The sequence below is a fragment of the Artemia sp. Qi Xiang Cuo genome, chromosome 19 (assembly GCF_049724085.1).
Source record: "Artemia sp. Qi Xiang Cuo chromosome 19, ASM4972408v1, whole genome shotgun sequence".
Taxonomy (NCBI): domain Eukaryota; kingdom Metazoa; phylum Arthropoda; class Branchiopoda; order Anostraca; family Artemiidae; genus Artemia; species Artemia sp. Qi Xiang Cuo.
In genome coordinates, this window is record NC_142812.1 from 41,411,411 (window position 1) to 41,434,046 (window position 22,636).

Here is a 22,636-nt window from a genome sequence, read left to right on the forward strand (position 1 = left end):
AGCTAAGTCCTATTAGTATTATTTATTCTATATCACATTTCTTTAAAAAAAAATATTAGCAAAATAAATTAAATTAAAAAATTAATTCATTACGTACATACTTTTCTTATTATAAAATAAAAGATAATTTCATTAATACATTTTTTAGATTATCGATTATTTTATTATTTTGTTTCTAACCAATTGTACGACAAAATAAGATGAGCAACGGAGATTAACTTAAAAAAACAAGACACTCACAAAATTCTTGTCCTATGTCAATATTAGCGATATGGTTCGTCAAAACTAAGGAGTGAAAGGATAAAAAAACCTAACCGTAGTTACGCCTATTCCTGCACAAAAATAAATCACCCTTCTTTTGACATAGTTTAGATTGTCCTAATTACACAATTTGTTAAAATGGAACTTCTTCTGCTATGATCATTCCGCCTGTTCGTCATAAATTTTTCCAGATAAGCTGTAAAATATATAAATTTCAGACGTTTTTGAACTATAAGTATCCTCTTTTTGAAGTCCAAAAATTGTGTATGCAATAAAAATCTTCGGATGTCCTCCTGTCCTAAGGCTTAGACTTGAAACCGTGGCCTCTGGGAAGAAACTAGAGTATTCGTGCGCCAGCTCTTCCTACCTAGACAAGGCTTCGGGCTTTAAGTCTCTTCCTTTTCAAAATATGAGAAACTTCATAAGAATGCACAATTTCCGCTCACTTGATGTACAAAAGAGCTTTTGCGTGATGGACTCGCTTCTCCCCGTATTTTTTTCTAACAAAGAAGAAAACAATGGATTTAGAGTTTTTAAACCAGTAATATTTGTTCTAACTTGTTAAACAATACTATTTTCAGAGCCATTCTTGGTGATGACTTAGAAATGGCAAAAAAAGTAGAAATGGCATTAAAAGATACAATAGAAAAGTTAGAACGAGCCAGGACTGCTTCCGAAGTCTTCCAATCAAATGAAGAGGTAAGAATTGGACATTACAATTTAGACAGTCTTCAAAACACTTGAACTGGAAAAATAGGGGGTACATTCCATGTGGCATATCGATCATTAGTTTAGATGAGAGACTGGAGCCAATGTTACCAAATATTATATCTATCTTGATCTCCGGCAACGAAATTATTTAGGTGATAAAGAACCTATCACCCCAATCAAATTCATCTTACCATCAACCACTTTATGAAGACGTATTACTTGTAAACCTATAATTAGTGTATCTTTGTGCAACACCTTGAGCAATGCATGGGCTATTTACTTCCTCTTGTCATTATATAAAAAATAATATTTGACGCCGCTATTGCGTGTCATAGAATTTTTGGCTCCTTAAATTTCGGATGATGGCAGCACTTTATGAAGAATCGCGATGTATTCTGTGTTTATAAGGTTAAATATTGTCTGTCTGAGCTGTAAGTGAAGGTCATGAAACTCTAATAAATATACTAAAACTTTTTATTATTTAATACTATTTATGTAAAGTGATGCAGATTTTGTTTTTAGAAATTTATGCATATCAGTGATCGTCTTGGCCTGAGAATAAGTCCAGATCTAAGGATACACATAGAGATAGTAAAGTCTACGGTGAATCAAAATTGTCAATTAATTCCCCAGTAACATACGCCTAAGTAAACTGCACTGAGAATTTCCGATTATAAATTTAAATCCTTTACCTTAACTGATAATTAATTACAATGCTCAATAGGGAAATAATACAGTAATGGACTAAGTAATGGAGTTAATATAGTAATGGACTAAAAATGAAAGTAAGCCAAAAAATAAATTATTTTAATAGCAGTGTAGAGTCATCCTCCAGGTAATTATTAAGCTGATAAAAACGACACGGATATTCTCGCACGAAGTATTTAGTAAGCTACAGTAGCCGTAGTTGTGGTAGAAGCAGTCGAGTGAGTATTCATTCTAGCAGCCACCGGAGTAGTAACAGTCGTGTTATTCGTAGTCATTAGTAGGGAGGGCATAATATCTTCCGTACGAACACATGTGCTGCCATCTATAATTGAGTATAACGCTGACAGGCTATAATTTATTCAAGGATTATTGATCGAGTCTAATGGGGTTAACGCCCCCTTTTTCAAGGTCGATTTATTTGTTGTTTCTAGGTGCAATGACTCCAGGACGAAGTTTGCACATGTGCATTGAGTTCTAACTGGAACAATGTATTGATCGACTCAAGGGGAACTGGATTTCTGAGAAATTGGTTTATATAAGCAAAGACGGTGAATTATTGATCCACAAAAGGGACTTAAGAAACATTAAAGCTTCTTTGATCTTTAGGTCTGAGAGATATCAGGTCTTTAGTGACAGAGATAAATTGATATTCTATTTATAAATATGGCTTCTCAGGTCTTTAGGCTTGGTGATAAATTAATATTCTATCGAAGCCTTAATAGAGTAACCAAGAACACCTTAGAGATGAAGAGATTAACAAAGGAATTTTTCCTGGGAATTTCAAATGTGACAGCTCAGGGATGCCAAAACAAAAGTAATACGCTGAAATTACGTTTAGGGATTATTTGGGCAAAACAATTTGAGACATTTTAGAAGATGATTTAGGTGAAACAGTTTCAGACATTTTAGAAGATGATTTGGGTGAAACAGTTTGAAACATTTTAGAAGATGATTTAGAAGATTATTGAGGGTGAAACTCTGCGGTGGATATAATACTTAAGTTCCATTTGAACAGTGTTGTGAGGTCCCCTACCCCAAACCCAAAGGACTGCTCCCGGGACCCAAAGGGCCCTCCTCCTCCGGGGCCCCAAAAGGTCCCCCTCACCCAAAGGGCCACTTCCCCCCAAAAGGCAACTCAGGCACCCAAAGGCCCCGGGTCCCAAAAGACCCCCTGGACCCTGCCCCGGCCCCCAACCCCCCACATCTCCCCCCCTTTCCCCCCCGAGCCCAGCTGTGAGGGTGTGTGAATGTATTTGTTTGCGTGTCTGGCTTGGTATTAACAAGTCCAAGAATTTTTCTCTGTTGGTTTGTATGTCTAAAGTGCCTGTCGTTCTCTGTTTGTATGTCTGAATCTATTTGTTTGCATGTCTGGTTTGTTGTTTTCAAGTCCAAGAATTCGTCTTTGGTGCTTTGAATGTGTAAAGTGTCTGTCTTTCTCTGTTTGACCCCGCAAAGCCCCCCAAACCCCTAAACACCCTCTCATTTCCCCACAGGGCCCATCTGTTTGTGTGTCTGAATCTATTTGTTTGCTGGTCTGGGTTGGTGTTTGGAAGTCCGAGACTGTGTGTTTGTTGGGTTTAATGTCTAAAGTCACTTTCTTTCTCTGTTTTTATGTCTGAATCTATTTGTTTGCATATTTGGGTTAGTGTTTGAAAGTCCAAGGATTTGTCTTTATTGGTTTGTATGTCTAAAATTAAGTTATTTCTCTGTTTTTATGTCTAAATCCATTTGTTTGCATGTCTGTGTTGGTGTTTGCAAGTCCAAGATTTAGTCTTTGGTGCTTTGTATGTCTAAAGTGTCTGTCTTTCTCCTTTTGTATGTCTGAATCTATTTGTTTGCATGTGTGGTTTGATGTTTGAAAGTCCATGAATTTGTTTTTGCTGGTTTGTATGTCTAAAGTTCAGTTCTTTCTCTGTTGGTATGTCTGAATCTATTTGTTTGCATGTCTAGTTTGGTGTTTGAAGTCCAAGAATTTGTCTTTATTGGGTTTTATGTCCGAAGTGCCTGTCTTTCTTTGTTTTTATGTCTGAATCTATTTGTTTGAATGTCAGGGTTGGTGTTTGGAAGTCCAGGAATTTGTCTTTGTTGGTTTGAATGTCTAAAGTGTCTGTCTTTTGATGTTTTTATGTCTTAATCTATTTGATTGCATTTCAGATTTGGTGTTTGCAAGTCCAAGGATTTATCTTTGTTGATTTGAATGTCAAAAGTGCCAGTCTTTGTTTGTATGTCTTACTCTATTTGATTGCATGTCTGGGTTGGTTTTTTCAAGTCAAAGAATTTGTCTTTGTTGATTTGAATTTCTAAAGTGTCTGTCTTTCTCTGTTTATACATCTGAATATAATGGTTTGCATGGCTGGGTTGATGTTTGCAAATCCAAGAATTATTCTGTGTTGGCTTGAATGTCTAAAGTGTCTGTGTTTCTCTGTTTGTATGTCTGAATCTATTTGTTTGCATGTCTGGGTTGGTGTTTACAAGTCCAAGAATCTGTCTTTGTTGGTTTGAATTTCTAAAGTGCCTATCTTTTTCTGTTTAATTGTCTGAATCTATTTGTTTGCATGTCTGGGTTGGTTTTTGCAAGTCCAAGAATTTGTCTTTGTTGGTTTGAATGTCTAAAGTGTCCGTCTTTCTATGTTTGTATGTCTGAATCTATTTGTTTGCATTTCCGGAGTGACGTTTGCAAGTCCAAGAATTTGTCTTTGTTGATTTGAATGTCTTAAGTGTCTGTCTTTCTCTGTTTATATATCTGAATCTATTTGTATGTATGTCTGGGCTGGGGTTTGCAAGTCCAAAATTTTGTCTTTGCTGGTTTGAATGTCAAAAGTGTATGTCTTTCTCTGTTTGTATGCCTGAATATATTAATTTAAATGTCTGAGTTGGTGTTTGCTATTCCAAAAAATTTGTATTTGTTAGTTTGAATTTCTAAATTGCCTGTCTTTATCTGTTTGTGTGTCTGAGTCTATTTGTATATATGTCTGGGTTGGGGTTTGCAAGTCCAAAACATGTGTCTTTGCAGGTTTGAATGGCTAGAGTATTTGTCATTCTCTGTTTGTATCCCTGAATATATATGTTTACGTATCTGAGTTGGTGTTTGAAAGTCCAAGAATTTGTCTTTGTTCGTTTGAATGTATAAATTGCACGTCTTTTTTCTGTTATGTCTGAATCTGTTTGTTTGCATGTCTGGGTTGGTTCTTGCAAGTCCAAAAATTTGTCTTTGCTGGTTTGAATGTCTAAAGTGCTTGTCTTTCTCTATTTGTATGCTTGAATATATTAGTTTACATGTATGAGTTGGTGTTTGCTATTCCAAAAATTTGTCTTTGTTGGTTTGAATTTCTAAATTGCATGTCTTTCTCTGTTTGTGTGTTTGCATCTATTTGTATATATATCTGGGTTGGGATTTGCAAGTCCAAAACATTTGTCTTTGCAGGTTTGAATGTCTAGAGTGTTTGTCCTTCTATGTTTGTATGCCTGAATCTATTTGTTTACATATCTGAGTTGGTGTTTGCAAATTGCCCGTCTTTTTTCTGTTATGTCTGAATCTGTTTGTTTGCATGTCTGGGTTGGTTCTTGCAAGTCCAAAAATTTGTCTTTGCTGGTTTGAATGTCTAAAGTGCTTGTCTTTCTCTGTTTGTATGCCTGAATATATTTTTTTACATGTCGGAGTTGGTTTTTGCAAGTCTAAGATTTTGTCTTTGTTGGTTTGAATGTCTAAATTGCCTGTCTTTTCTCTGTTTGTATGTCTGAACCTATTTGTTTATATTTCTGGGTTGATGTTTACAACTCGAAGAATTTGTCTTTGTTGGTTTGAATGTCTAAGTTGCGTGTCGTTCTCTGTTTGCATGTCTGAATCTAGTTTTTGCATGTTTGGGTTGGTGTTTGCAAGTTCCAGTTGTCTGAATCTATTTGTTTACATTTCTGGGCTGGTGTTTGCAAGTCCATGAATTTGTCTTTGTTGGTTTGATAGTCTAAAGTGCCTGTCTTTCTCTGTTTGTAAGACTGAATTTTTTTGTTTACATGTCTAGGTTTGGTGTTTGCAAGTCCATGAATTTGTCTTTGTTGGTTTGAATGTCTAAAGTGTCTGTCTTTCTCTGTTTTTTTGTCTGCATCAATTTTTTTGTGTGTCTGGATTGGTATTTGGAAGTCCAAGAATTTGTCTTTGTTGGTTTGTATGTCTAAAGTGTCTATCTTTCTCTGTTTGTATATTTGAATCTATTTGTTTGTATGTCTGGCTTGATGTTTGCAAGTCCAAGAATTTGTCTTTGTTGGTTTCAATGTCTAAAGTGTCTGTTATTCTCTGTTTTTGTGTCTGAATCTATTTGTTTGTATATCTGGGTTGGTGTTTGGAATTCCAAAAATTTGTCTTTGCTGGTTTGAATGTCTAAAGTGTCTGTCTTTCTCTGTTTGTAAGCCTGAATCTATTTCTTTACATGTCTGAGTTGTTGTTTACCAGTCCAAAAATTTGTCTTTGTTGTTTTCTATGTCTAAAGAAAATTAAATTGCTTGTCTTCCTCTGATTGTATGTCTGAATCTATTTGTTTGTATGTCTGGGTCGATGTTTGCAAGTCCAAAAATTTTTCTTTCTGGTTTGAATGCCTAAAGTTTTTGTCTTTCTCTGTTTGTATGCCTGAATTGATTTTTTTACATGTCGGAGTTGGTGTTTGAAGTCCAAGAATTTGTCTTTGTTGGCTTGAATGTCTAAATTGCCTGTCTTCCTCTGATTGTATGCATGAATCTATTTGTTTGTATGTCTGGGTTGATGTTTGCAAGTCCAAGAATTCGTCTTTAGTGCTTTTAAAGTCTAAAGTGTCTGTGATTCTCTTTTTGTATGTCTGAATCTAATTGTTTGCATGTCTGGGTTGGTGTTTGAAAGTCCAAGAATATGTTTTTGTTGGTTTGAATGTCTAAAGTTTCTGTCTTTCTCTATTTTTATGTCCGAATCTATTTGTTTGTATGTTTGGTATTTGCAAGTCAAAGAATTTGTCTTTGCTGGTTTGAATGTCTAAAGTGACTGTCTTTCTCTGTTTGTATGTCTGAATATATTTGTAAGTATGTGTGGGTTGGTATTTGTAACTCCATGAATTTGTCTTTGCTGGTTTTAATGTATAAAGAGAATGTTTTTCTCTGTTTTTATGTCTGAATCTATTTTTTTGAATGTATGCTTTGGTATTTGAAAGTCAAAGAATTTGTCTTTGGAGATTTGAATGTATTAATATTCTGAATTTCTCTCTTTGTGTATCTTGAATCTATTTGTTTGCATGTCTAGTTTGGTGTTTGAAGTCCAAGAATTTGTCTCTAAGGATTTGTATGTCTAAAGTGTCTGTCTTTCTCAATTTTTATGTCCGAATCGACTTGTTTGCTTTTCTGGGTTGGTATATGCAAGTCCAAGGATTTGTCTTTGTTGGTTTGTATGTCTAAAGCGTCTGTCTTTCTCTGTATATGTTTTTGAATCTATTTGTATGTATGTCTGGGTTGGTGTTTGCAAGTCCAAGAATTTGTCTTTGTTTCTTTGAATGTCTAAAGCGTATGTCTTTCTCTGTTTGTGTGTCTCAATCTATTTATTTTTATTTCCGGGTTGGTGTTTGGAATTCCAAAAATTTTACTTTGATGGTTTGAATGTCTAAAGCTTCTGTCTTTCTCTGTTTGTATGCCTGAATCTATTTATTTACATGTCTGAGTTGGTGTTTACCAGTCCAAGAATTTGTCTTTGTTGGTTTGAATGTCTAAACTTCCTATCTTTCTCTGTTTGTATGTCTGAATCTATTTGTTTGCGTGTCTGGATTGGTGCTTGCAAGTCCAAGAATTTGTCTTGTTAATTTGAATGTCTAAAGTATCTGTCTTTCTCTGTTTGTAGGACTGAACCTATTTCTTTGCATGTCTGGGTTGGTTTTTGCAAGTCAAAGAATTTGTCTTTGTTGGTTTGAATGTCTAAAGTGCCTATATTTCTCTGTTTGTATGTCTGAATTTATTTGTTTCCTTGTCTGGGTTGGTTTTCGCAAGTCCAAGAATTTTGCTTTGTTGGTTTGAATGTCCTAAGTGCTTGTCCTTCTCTGAATGTATGTCTGAATTTATTTATTTCCTTGTCTGGGTTGGTTTTCGAAAGTCAAAGAATTTGTTTTTGCTCGATTGAATGTTTAAACTGCATGTCTTTCTCTGTTTGTATGTCTGGATGTATTTCTTTGAAGGTCAGGGTTGGTGTTTGCAAGTCCAAGAATTTATCTTTGTTGGATTGAATGTCGAAAGTGTCTGTCTTACTCTACTTGTATGTCTAATTCTATTTGTTTGCATGTGTGGGCTGGTGTTTGCAAGTCCAAGAATTTGTTTTTGTTGATTTGAATTCTTAAAGTGCCTGTCTTTCTCCGTTTGTCTGTGTGGATATATTTGTTTGCGTGTCTGGGCTGAAGTTTGTAAGCCTAGAATTTGTCATTGTTGGTTTAAATGTCTAATGTGTCTGTCATTCTGTTTCTATGTCTGAATCTACTTGTTTGCATGTCTGGGTTAGTGTTTGCAAGTCCAGGAATTTGTCTTTGGTGGTTTGAATGTCTAAAGTTCCTGTGTTTCTCTGTTTATATGTATGAATCTATTTGTCTGCATGTCTGGGTTGGTGTTTCCAAGTCTAAAAATTTGTCTTTGTTGATTTGAATGTCTAAAGTGCCTGTCTTTCTCTGTTTAAATATTTGAATCTAATTTTGTACATGTCTTGATTTATTTTCCCACGTCCAAGAAATTTTATTTTATGATTTTATTGTCTAAACAGACTGTCTTTCTTTGTTTGTATGACTAAATCTATTTCTTTGCATGTCTGGGTTGGTTTTTGCAAGTCAAAGAATTTGTCTTTGTTCGTTTGAATGTCTAAAGTGCATCTCTTTCTCTGTTTGTATGTCTGAATTTATTTGTTTGATTGTCTGGGTTTGTGTTTGCAAGTCCAAGAATTTGACTTTGATGGATTGAATGTCTAAATTGCATGTCTTTCTCTGTATGTCTGAATGTATTTGTTTGAATGTCGAGGCTGGTGTTTGCAAGTCCAGGAATTTATCTTTGTTGGATTGAATTTCTAAAATGTCTGTCTTACTGTACGTGTATGTCTGAGTCTTTTTGTTCACTTGTTTTGGTTTGTGTTTGTAAGTCCAAGAATTTGTCGTTTTTGATTTTAATGTATAAATTGACTATATTTATCTGTTTGTATGTGTGGATATATTTTTTTAAAAGTCTGGGTTGATGTTTGTAGGCCCCAGAATTTGTCATTTGCAATTTGCAATTCCAAGAATTGCAAGTCCTTGCAAGTCAATTGCAAGTCATTGATATTTGCAAGTCCAAGAATTTGTCTGTGTTGGTTTAAATGTCTAAAGTGTCTGTCTTTCTCTGTTTCTATGTCTGAATCTATGTCATGTTTGGGTTGGTGTTTGCAAGTCCAAGAATTTTTCATTGGTGGTTTGAATGTCTAAAGTGCCAGTTTTTCTCTGTTTGTATGTCTAAATCTATTTTTTTTGTATGTCTGGGTTTGTGTTTTTCAAGTCCAAGAATTTGTATTTGTTGGTTTGAATGTCTAAAGTGCATGTCTTTCTCTGTTTCTGTGTCTGAATCTATTTGTTTACATGTCTGGGATGGGGTTTGGTTTGGTTAGGTTAGCTAAGTTAGGATGGGTGAGCTAGTAAACTTTTCTCCATGTTTAAGTTATTTTAGGTTAGCTTATCATAGGCACTCATGATAAGCTAATCTAACCTAACTTAAAAATGAAGATATGTTTACTAGCTAACCTAACCTAACGTAGCTAACCTAACATAACCTAACCAAACACCAACCTAGAAATGTAAACAAATAGATTCAGACATAGAAACAGAGAAAGACATGCACGTTAGACATTCAAACCAACAAAGACAAATTCTTGGACAAGAAAGAAACCAACCCAGACATGCAACCAAATAGATTCAGACATACAAACAGAGAATTACAGACACTATAGACATTGAAACCAACAAAGACAAATTCTTGGACTTTAAAACACCAACCAAGACATGCAAAAAAATACGAGTAGATTCAGACATACAAACAGAGAAAGACAGACACTTTAGACATTCAAATAAACAAAGATAAATTCTTCTACTTTTAAAAATCAAACCAGATATGATAACAAATAGAGACAGACATTCAAAAAGAGAAATACTGGCACTTTAGACATTAAAAACAACAAAGACAAATTCTTGGACTTACAAACACCAACCTAGACATGCAAACAAGTAGGTTCAGACATACAAATAGAGATAGACAGGCACTTTAGACGTACATACCAAAAACTACATATTCTTGTTCTTGCAAAAACCAACCCAGACATGCAACCAAATAGATTCAGACATACAAACAGAGAATGACAGACACTATAGACATTGAAACCAACAAAGAGAAATTCTTGGACTTGCAAACACCAGCCCAGACATGCAAACAAATAGATTCAGACATACAAACAGAGAAATGCAGACACTTTAGACATTCAAATCAACAAAGACAAAGTCTCGGACTAGTAAACATCAACCCAAACATGCTAAAAAATAGATTCAGACTTGCAAACAAAGAAAAACTGGCACTTTAGACATTCAAAACAACAAAGACAAATTCTTGCAAACGCCAAACCAGACATGCAAACAAATAGATTCATGCATACAAACAGAGAAAGACAGACACTTTAGACATTCAAACCAACCAAGAAAAATTCTTGGACTTGCAAAAACCAATCTAGACATGCAAAGAAAAAGATTCAGTCATACAAACAGAGAAAGAGTTGCACATTAGACATTCAAACTAACAAAGACAAATTCTTGGACTTGCAAACACCAACTCAAATATACAAACAAACAGATTCAGACATACAAACCGAAAAAGACAAACACTTTAGACACTCAAACTAACAAAGATAAATTTTTTGACCTGCAAACACCAACCCAGACACACAAACAAATAGATCCAGACATAAAAACAGAGAAAGACAGGCAATTTTGACATTCAAACCAGCAAAGACAAATTCTTGGAATTGCAAACACCAACTCAGACATGTTCAAAAACAAAATTCAGTTATACAAACAGAGAAAGACAGACACTTTAGACATTCAAACCAGCAAAGAAAAATTTTTGGACTTGCAAACACCAATTCAGACATTCAAACAAATAGATTCAGACAAACAAACAGAGAAAGACATACACTTTAGACATTCAAACCAGCAAAGACAAATTTTTGGACTAGGAAACACAAACCGAGACATACAAACAAATAGATTCGGATATACAGACAGAGAAAGACAGACACTTTAGACATACAAACCAACAAAGACAAATTCTTGGACTTGCAAACAGCAACCCAGACATGTAAACAAAAAGATTCAGACATAAAAACAGTGAAAGACATGCACTTTAGATATACAGTCCAACAAAGACAAATTCTTGGACTTGCAAACACCAAGCCAACCATGCAAACTAATAGATTCAGACATACAAACTGAGAAAGACAAACACTTTAGACATTCAAACCAACAAAGAAAAATTCATGGACTTGGAAACACCAAACAAAGAAATGATAAGAATAAGATTCAGTCATAAAAAGAGAGAGAGATACAGACACTTTAGACATTCAAACCAACAAAGACAAATTAATCGCCTTGCAAATACTAACCCAGCCATGCAAACAAATACATCCAGACATACAAACAGAGAAAGATATGCACTTTAGACATTCTATCCAGCAAAGACAAATTCTTGGACTTGCAAACACCAACCCAGACAAGCAAACAAATAAATTCAGACATACAAAGAGAGAAAGACATGCACTTTAGACATAAATACCAAAAAAGACAAATTCTTGGACTTGCAAACACAAGCCCAGACATTCAAACAAATAGATTCAGACATACAAAGAGATAAAGACAAACACTTTAGACATTCCAACCAGAAAAGACACATTCTTGGACTTACAAACACAACTATAGTCAAGCAAGCAAAAAGATTCAGTCATTAAAAAAAAGAAAGAGATCCACATTTTACATTCAAACCAACAAAGACAAATTTTGGACTTGCAAACACTAACTCAAACATACAAACAAACAGATTCAGACATACAAAGAACCAAAGACGAATTCTTGGACTTGCAAATACCAAACCAGACATGCAAACAAATAGATTCAGACATACAAACAGAAAAAGACAGACACCTTAGACATTCAAACCCACAAAGACAAATTCTTGGACTTGCAAACACTAATCTAGACATGCAAACTAAAAGATTCAGTCATACAAACAGAGAAAGAAACGCACTTTAGACATTCAAATCAACAAAGACAAATTCTTCGACTTGTAAAAATCAACCCAGACATGCTAACAAATAGATTCAGACATTCAAACAGAGAAAAACTGTCACTTTAGACATTCAAAACAACAAAGACAAATTCTTGGACTTAAAAATACCAACCTAGACATGCAAACAAGTAAATCCAGACATAAAAATAGAGATAGACATGCACTTTAGACGTACATACCAAAAACTACATATTCTTGTTCTTGCAAAAACCAACCCAGACATGCAACCAAATAGATTCAGACATACAAACAGAGAATGAAAGACACTATAGACATTGAAACCAACAAAGACAAATTCTTGGACTTGCAAACACCAGCCCAGACATGCAAACAAATGATTCAGACATACAAACAGAGAAATACAGACAGAGAAAACAGAGAAATAACAGAGAAATAGACATTCAAATCAACAAAGACAAATTCTCGGACTTGTAAACATCAACCCAGACATGCTAACCAATAGATTCAGACTTGTAAAAAAAGAAAAACTGGCACTTTAGACATTCAAAACAACAAAGACAAATTCTTGCAAACGCCAAACCAGACATGCAAACAAATAGATTCAGACATACAAACAGAGAAAGACAGACACTTTAGACATTCAAACCAACCAATAAAAATTCTTGGACTTGTAAAAACCAATCTAGACATGCAAAGAAAAAGATTCAGTCATACAAACAGAGAAAGAGTTGCACATTAGACATTCAAACTAAAAAAGACAAATTTTTGGACTACAAAGAGAGAAAGACATTCACTTTAGACACACATACCAAAAAAGACAAATTCTTGGAATTGCAAACACCGGCCAAGACATGCAAACAAATAGATTCAGACATAAAAACAGAGAAAGACAGACACTTTAGACATTCAAACCAACAAAGACAAATTCTTGGACTTGAAAACACTAATATAGACATGCAAGCAAAAAGATTCAGTCATTAAAAAAGAGAAAGAGATCCACTTTAGACATTCAAACCAACAAAGACAAATTTTGGACTTGCAAACACTAACTCAAACACACAAACAAACAGATTCAGACATACAAAGAACCAAAGACGAATTCTTGGACTTGCAAATACCAAACCAGACATTAATTCAAATAGATTCAGACATACAAACAGAGAAAGACACACACTTTAGACATTCAAACCAACAAAGACAAATTCTTGGACTTGCAAACACTAATTTAGACATGCAAACAAAAAGATTCAGTTATACAAACAGAGAAAGAAATGTAGTTTAGACATTCAAACCAGCAAAGACAAATTCTTGGACTTGCAAACACCAACTCAAGCATACAAACAAACAGATTCAGACATACAAACAGAGACATGTAAACAAATCGATTCAGGCATACAAACAGAGAAAGACAAACACTTTAGACACTCAAACTAAAAAAGATAAAGTTTTGGACCTGCAAACAAAAAACCAGACAAACAAACAAATAAATTAAGACAGATAAACAGAGAAAGACAGGCAATTTAGACATTCAAACCAGCCAAGAAAAATTCTTGGAATTGCAAACACCAACTCAGACATGTAAACAAATAGATTCATGCATACAGAGAAAGAGAAACTTTAGACATTCAAAGCACCAAAGACGAATTCTTGGACTAGCTAACACCAACAGACCTGCAAACAAATAGATTCAGACTCACAAACAGAGAAATACATTTACTTTACACACACAATTAAACAAACACAAATTTTGGACTTGCACACACCAATCCAGATTCAGACATATAAACAGAGAAAAACATACAATTTAGTCATTCAAACCAGTAAATACAAATTTTATGACTTGTAAACACCAGCCCAGACAAGCAAAAAAAAATATTCAGAAATACTAACAGAGAAAGAATGAAACTTTAGACATACAAACCAACAAAGTCAAATCCTTGGACTTGCAAACACCAATCCAGACATGCAAACAAATAGATTCAGACATACTAACAGAGAAAGAGTTGCACTTTAGATATACAAATTCATGGACTTTCAAACACCAACCCAGCCATGTAAACAAATAGATTAAGACATACAAACAGAGAAAGACATGCACTTTTGGCATTCAAATCAACAAAGACAAATTCTAAGACTTGAAAACACCAATTCAGATATGCAAACAAAAAGATTCAGTCATACAAACAGAGAAAGACAGGCAATTTAGACATTCAAACCTACAAAGACAAATTCTTAGACATGCAAACTATAATTCAGAAGCGTATACAAATAGATTTGGTTATACAAACAGAGAAAGACAAGCACTTTAGACATACAAACCAACAAAGTCAAATTCTTGGACTTGCAAACACCAACCCAGACATGCAAACAAATAGATTCAGACATACTAAAAGAGAAAGAGTTGCACTTTAGATATACAAACCAACAAAGACAAATTCTTGGACTTGCAAACACCAAGCCAAACATACAAACAAAAAGATTCCATCATACAAACAGAGAAAGACAGGCCCTTTAGACATATAAACCAACTAAGCCAAATTCTTGGACTTGCAAACACCAACCCAGCCATGTAAACAAATAGATTAAGACATACAAACAGAGAAAGACATGCACTTTAGGCATTCAAATCAACAAAGACAAATTTTAAGACTTGAAAACACCAACTCAGATATGCAAACATAAAGATTTGGTCATACAAACAGAGAAAGACAGGCAATTTAGACATTCAAACCTACAAAGACAAATTCTTGGACATGCAAACTATAATTCAGAAACGTAAACAAATAGATTTAGGCATACAAACAGAGAAAGACTAGCACTTTAGACATTCAAACAAACAAAGAAAAATTATTGGACTTGCAAACGCCAGCTCAGACATGTAAACAAATCGATTCAGGCATAAAAACAGAGAAAGACTAATACTTTGGAAATTCAAACCAACAAAGACAAATTCTTCGAGTTGCAAACATCAACCCAGACATGCAAACAAATAGATTCAGACATACAAACAGAGAAAAGACAGGCAATTTAGACATTCAAACCAACAAAGAAAAATTCTTGGACTTGCAAACACCAACTCAGACATGTAAACAAATCGATTCAGGCATACAAATAGAGAAAGGCAAACACTTTAGACATTCAAACCATCAAAGAAAAATTTTTGGACTTGCAAACATCAGCCCAGAAATACAAACAAATAAATTCAGACATACAATCATAGGAAGACAGGCAATTTAGACATTCAAGCCAACTAAGACAAATTTTTGGACTTGCAAACACCAACTCAGACATGTAAACAAATAGATTCAGGCGTACAAACAGAGAAAGACATACACTTTAGACATTCAAACCCGCAAAGACAAATTGTGGGACTTGTAAACACCAACCCTACATGAAAACAAATAGATCCAGACATACAAACAAATAGAAATAGACTGCAAACACCAACCCCGACATGCAAACAATTATATTTAGACATAAAAACAGATAAAAGGACATACCAGATATGCAAACAAATAGATTCAGACATACAAACAGATAAAGATAGGCACTTTAGACATTCAAAACAACAAAGACAAATTCTTAGACTTGCAAACATCAACCCAGACATGCAAACAAATAGATTCAGACATACAAACAGAGAAACACAGACACTTTAGATATTCAAACCAACACAGACAAATCCTTGGACTTGCAAATATCATTCCAGACATGCAAACAAAAAGATTCAGACATACAAACAGAGAAAGACAGACATTTTAGACATTCAAATCAACAAAGACAAATTCTTGGACTTGCAAAAACCCAGCCAGACATGCAAACAAATAGATTCAGACATACAAACAGAGAAAGGCAGGCATTTTAGACATTCAAACCAACATTTCACCCTTTTTTATTTTATTTTTCATTTTGTTACTTTCTCTCCTCTCTGAGTTTCATTTGTCAAACCAACAAAGATATATATATATATATATATATATATATATATATATATATATATATATATATATATATATATATATATATATATATATATATATATATATATATATCTCCTCACAATGTCGTATGGATTCTATGGAAGCTTTACACATTTTAAAAGAGAGTAACTAGCTCCTAGCATATAGGTAACACTTCTATGGAAGCTCTACACCTTTTCAAAGAGAGTAAGTAGCCCCTGGTATATATTATCCATTTCTAAAATGGCCAATGAAATCGTATAAAGTTCAGAGAGCCTTATCAAGGTCATTCCCTAGAGCACTTTTCATCTTTCAAAGAGAGTGAGTTTTTTTATGTCTTAGAATGAAAAGTAAAATACTTAAAATATAAAAAAATATTATTTAATATTTTCCAAATTCAAAATAAGAATGATATAGATATGTTAGTCGTGACTTTAAATATTGGAAAAATAATGTTGGTAGTAGCACGTTTTTTGGACTGAATTTTTCGGAATTTTTTTCACTGCTTTTTTCACCTCTTTTTCAAGTTCCAAAAATATTCCAACTCTTAGATTTAACAAAAAAACTGGAAAATGAACTTGGAATCCTCAAGATAATGTAACAGTGACAAGGTGAACCACGACGAAATACTAAAAAAATGTTCCAGTATCTGTAATTTAACGAATAAATTTCAAAATTAACTTTGAAACACCAGCAGAATGTACCAGTGACTAAGTAAGCCACGAGACACCATTGCAAAATATTCCAAGTCTTACATTACAACGAAAAATTCAAATTAGAAACGTCAAAACAATGTAACAGGGACAAGGTAAACCACGACAAATCACTACAAAAATATACCAAGTCTTAGATTTTGACCAAAAGTTCTAAAATGAACTTTGAAAAACCAACAGAATGTAAAAGTGACAAGATAGACCAAGACATGACACTAAATTATATTCAAAGTCTTACATAACATTGATAAAATTCCAGAATGAACTTGGAAACATCAACAAAATGTAAAAGTGACAAGGTAAACCACGACAAAACACCAAAAAATATTCCAAGTCTTACATTTCAACGAAAAATTCCAAAAGTTTCGTGGTTTACCATGTCACTCTTACATTCTGTTGATGTTTCAGAGTTGCTGTTGGATTTTTTTTTATTTAAATATAAAACTTTGAATTTTTTTTAGCCTTTTGTCGTGGTTAAACTTATAAATGTTAAATTATATATATGTTTCAAAGTTAAATTTGGAATTTTTTCCTTGAAATTTAAGATATGAAATTTTTTTTAGTGTTTTTTTCGTGGTTTACCTTGTCACTGTTATATTCACTGTTACATTCTGTTGATGTTTCAAAGTTTATTTGCGAATTTTTCATTGAAATGTAAGATTTTGAATATTTTCTTATGTGTTGCGTCATAGTTTACCTTGCACTTTTACATTCTGTTTATGTTTCCAAGTTCATTTGGGAATTTATCATTGTAATGTAAGACTTGGAATATTCGTGTAGTGTCATATCCTGGTTTACTTTGTCACTGTTACATTTTGTTGATTTTTATAGTACATTTTGGAATTTTTGGTTGAAATCTAACACTTGGGATTATTTTATAGTGTTGAATCGCGGTTTAACTTTTCACTGTTATATTCTGTTGGTGTTTCTAAGTTCATTTTTGAGTTTTTCAATGTAATGTAAGACTTAGAATATTTATTTAGTGTTTTTTCATGGCTTACCTTGTCACTGTTAACATCTGTTAATGTTTCAAGTTCATTTGGAAATTTATTATTTGAATTTTAAGACTTGGAATATTGTAATAGTGTTGTGTCATGGTTTCTTTGTCACCGTTACAGTCTGTTGATGTCTCAAAGTTCAGTTTGGAATTTTTTCGTTGAAATGTACGACTTGGAATATTTTCGTAGTGTTGTGTCGTCGTTTACCTCATCACTAACACTTTCTGTTGCTGTTTCAAAGTTTATTTTGGAATTATTTCGTCGAAATGTAAGACTTGGAATATTATTTTAGAGTTATTTCGTGGTTTACCTTGTCACTGTTACATTCTGTTGATTTTTCAGAGTTCAGTTTGGATTTTTTTGGGTTGAAATATAAGACTTGGAATATTTTTATAGCATTATGTTATGGTTTACCTTATCGCTGTTATTTTTTATTGATGTTTCAAATTTCATTTTAGATTTTTTTTTTTTTGAAATTTAAGACTTAAAATATTTTTATAGTGTTTTATCGTGGTTTATCTTGTCACTGTGACATCTTGTTGATTATTCAAAGATGATTTTTGAATTTTTCATCGAAATATAAAACTTGGAATATTTTTGTAGTGTTGTGTCTTGGGTTACCTTGTCAATGTTACATTCCGTTAATGTTTTCAGCTTCATCTTGGAATTTTATCGTTGTATTATAAGACTTGGAAAATTTTCTGTAGTGTTGTGTCGCGGTTGACCTTGTCACTGTTACGTTCTGCTGAATTTTCAAAGTTTATTTTGAAATTTTTGGTTGAAATCTAAGACTTGGGATATTTTTGTGGTCTTGTGTCATGGTTTACCTAGTCACTGTTATATTCTTTTGATGTTTGAAAGTTCATTTTGGAATTTTCCGTTATGATGTAAGATTTTAAATATTTTTGTAGTGTCTTGTCGTGGTTTACCTTGTCATTGTTACATTCTTTTGATGTTTAAAAGTTCATTTTGAAATTAATTTGTTTAATTGTAGGACCTGAAATACTTTTTAGTGTTGTTTCGTGGTTAACCTCATCACTGTTACATTCTCTTGATGTTTCCAAGTTCATTGTGGATTTTTTTTTGTTGAAATGTAAGAGTTGGAATGATTTTCAAAAATTCAAATCAGAATTTTTTGGTTGAAATCTAAGACTTGGGATTTTTCGTAGTGTTGTGTCGTGGTTTACCTTGTCACTGTTACATTCTGTTGATGTTGATGTTTCCAAGGTTATTTTGGAATTTTTCGTTGTAATGTAAGACTTAGAATATTTTTGTAGTGTTGTGTCATGAATTATCTTGTCATTGTTATATTTTGTTGATTTTTCAAAGTTCATTTTGAAATTTATTCTTTGAATTGTAGGACCTTGAATATTTTGTAGTGTGTTTTTCATGGTTTACATTGTCACTGTTACATTTTCTTAGTGTTTTTGAAGTTTTTTTGGAATTTTTCAGTGAAATGCAAGAGTTGGAATATTTTTGGAACTTCAAAAAAAGACTAAAAACAGTTGAATAATTTTCCAAACAAAATTCAGTCCAAAATAAGTGCTACTACCAACATTATTTTTCTTATAGTCAAAGTCACGACTAACATATCCATATCATTCTTATTTTGAATTTGAACAATATTAAATGTGAATATCGTATGTTGTAAGTATGTTTCATGTCATTCTAAGACACTTGGAAAAAGTTTTAGAAAATCAAAAAAAAAAGAAAATGCACCTTTTTGGTTTACGCTATACCACAACCCCATACAACAGTTTACTTTATCTTGGTTTTCTGTGCTGTTTATTGACATCTGATCAAATAACTTTATCAATTTTTACCTATGATTCTACTAGGTTTATAGCTTGCTTAAGATTTTCTGGTTTCCGTGATAATATTATCCTTCGCAGCTTTTTTGGTAACCCTTGTGTAAAAGCATGTAATTTTACCTTTTTGTACAGTCTCATCACTTCTCCTTTTTTTCTAACTGTAAGCATACAGACCAAGAAATTATGTCTGCACACTCCCTATTACTAGTTGAGGCATTGAATGTCCCTACCCCTGTTCTTAGCCTCTTGGAATCACTCGTTTCTATGAAATTTGTTTTAAAAGGTACTATTAAGTACTAATATCCTTGGGCTCTTTTTCCTTAATTGACTCAAAATGTTCAATCAATATTCCTCTTAATCTAGCTGCAACACATTGCTCTTTGACCTTATTCTCAAGCGTCTCAGTTAACTCAAAGAAAATTGTTAGTTTTTCGATGAATTCATCGACATCCGAAATTCCTATGTATTTTGGTATAATTTTGGCAATTTCAAGCACCGTTGATAGGTAAGCTATTTTTTTCATCTGGAAAAGTAATTTCTGTTTCAACATACAATTTTTGTTTAGTTTTCTCGACCCTTTTTCCCGTAAGCCACAAGTTGTGGTAAAGTGAGGTTAAGGCTGTTGTAAATTAAGTTTATATTTGCCCTTTCAGCTGTCATCAGTTGATATATCGTAGGTATGGGTTGGTATATTTTTACTTCCTATATAGGGGTTATAATTACGGTCCCAAGATAAGTAAATTTTGGTAGCGTGCTATAGGCCTTGTCCTGACTAGTCTTCTTGGGCGTACTGACTGAGGCTAATCGAAAGACTAAATTGAGATTGTAGAGAGGTTTGGTATAATACAATAATTTTTATAATGCATTTACGGAAACAAGTATACCAGTAAAGCACGATGATCTAATACAAATAATAATCAAATCATTGACACTTACAGTTCCCAAAATAATCCAAAAATCCAGAGATCATACAAATTAATTTAGGGAGAGAGCACTGTTATCACAAAAACTTGTGTATATATATTTTATGCACGACCGCACGTCCTGTTTTAAAACAAGAAAGTGGTGTTATAAATTTTCTGTATCTCTGCCGCTATTCAGTCAACCCTTAATTTTGTGGTCCGTTTCAAAAGTTTTTCACAGTTACAGTATGTTGATGTTTCAAAGTTCATTTTTGAATTTTTTCATTAAAATGTAAAACTTTGAGCATTTTTGTAGTGTTGTGTCAATGTTTACCGTGTCTCTGTTACATTCCGTTGATGTTTAAAAGTTCATTTTGGAATTTTTCGTTGTAATGTAAGACTTGGGATATTTTTGTAGTGTTGTGTCTTAGTTTACCTTGTCATTGTTACATTCTGTCGATGTTTCAAACTTCATTTTGGAATTTTTCATTGAAATGTTTGACTTTCTATATTTTTGTTGTGTTTTGTCGTCGTTTACCTTATCACAAGTTTCAAAGTTTGTTTTGGAATTTTTTCCTCTAAATGTAAGAATTGAAATTTTTTTTAGTAATATTTCGTTCTTTATATAGTAACTTTTAAATTATTTTTAGGTATCAACGTTTTTTTTGGAATTTGTAATGAAATGTAAGACTTGGAATATTTTTTTAGCATTCTGTCGTGGTTTACCTTGTCACTGTTACTTTCTGTTGATGTTTCAAAGTTCATTTTGGAATTTTATAGTTGTAACGTAAGACTTAAAATATTTTTGTAGTGATGTATCGTGGTTTACCTTATCACTGTTACATTTTGTTGGTTTTTAAAAGTTCATTTTGGAATTTTTGTTGAAATCTAAAACCTGGGATATTTTCTTAGTGTTGTGTCGTGGTTTAACTTGTCACTGTTATATTATGTTGATGTTTGAAAGTTCCTTTTGTAATTTATTCGTTGAATTCTAAGACTTGGAATATGTTTGTAGTGTTGTGTCGCAGTTTACCTTGTCACTATTACAGTCTGTTGATGTTTCAAACATCATTCTGGAAGTTTTTCGTTGAAAAGTAAGACTTGAATTATTTTTATAGCGTTTTGTCGTGTTTTACCTCGTCACTGTTAGATTCTGTTGATGTTTCAAAGTTTATTTTGGAAAATTTTGTTGAAATATAAGATTTGGAATAGTTTTGTAGTATTGTGTGGCGGTTCAACTTGTCCATGTTACATTATGTTGATGTTTCAAAGCTCATTTTGGAGTTATTTCATTGAAATGTGAGACTTTGAATGTTTTTATTGTGTCGTATTGGGGTTTATCTTGTCACTGTAACTTTCTCTAATTTTTCAATGTTTATTTCGAAATTATTGGTTGAAATCTAAGATTGTGATATTTTTGTGGTGCTGTGTCGTGGTTTACCTTGTCACTGTTACATTCTTTTGACGTTTTCAAGCTCATTTAAGAATTTTTTTTGTTGTAGTGTAAGACTTGGAATATTTTTTTTGTTTTGCATCGAGGTTTACCTTGTCACAATTACAGGCTGATGATTTTTCATATTCATGACATTTTTTTGTGATATTGTGGTATTAGCTTAGACGATGTTTTTTTATCTTAGCATTTTTAACTTCTATGGAAATATCCTGAAGACAAGTTGAACTTTTTTTTCTTCTTTTAAAATCCAGAACAGAAGTGGAACTTAAAAAAGATGAAAAGAAACTATGTCAAAAAAAGTTGAATAATTTTCCAAGTCCAAAAAATTCTAAGTCAGAAAAAAAGTGCTACACCAAACACTCTTTTGCTAATAGTAAAAGTCGTTACTAACATATTTATATCATTCTCATTTTTTATTTTGAAAATATCGATAGGGATGTTTTTTTGTTAAAGTATATCTCATGTCGTTTTAAGACACGTAAAAAAGGTGATTTTTCTAAATGTTGGGGGTCGGGCCCTTGAGGGAGGGGGAAAGGGACTCGGGCTCAAAGAATCAGAAGAAATTGTTGGTCCAGTATGCATCTCAAATCTTTGTGGTAGGACCATGATAATGAGTTTTTTATGGACCATTAAAAATATAACCAATATGTGAGCTTATGCAGCAGTTCACAAGAGTGCCTTAGGAAACAGCCTAGATAATATTCGTTCGTTCAAGCTCAATAGACAATAACCTATATAAAGTTGTTTCAACCTCAAGAGTGTCGTATGGGATAATCTAGATAAAGTTCTTTCAACTTGATACGCTTCAGAGGCTCCTAGGGCCT

At 33.1% G+C, this 22,636-nt stretch overlaps 1 long non-coding RNA gene across 1 annotated transcript in view; it reads left to right on the plus strand.

Annotated features, from left to right (window-relative positions):
* The window catches only part of LOC148940848 (uncharacterized), a 59,830-nt gene that overhangs the window by 18,067 nt on the left and 19,127 nt on the right, over positions 1–22,636 (plus strand). The window lies entirely within an intron of this gene.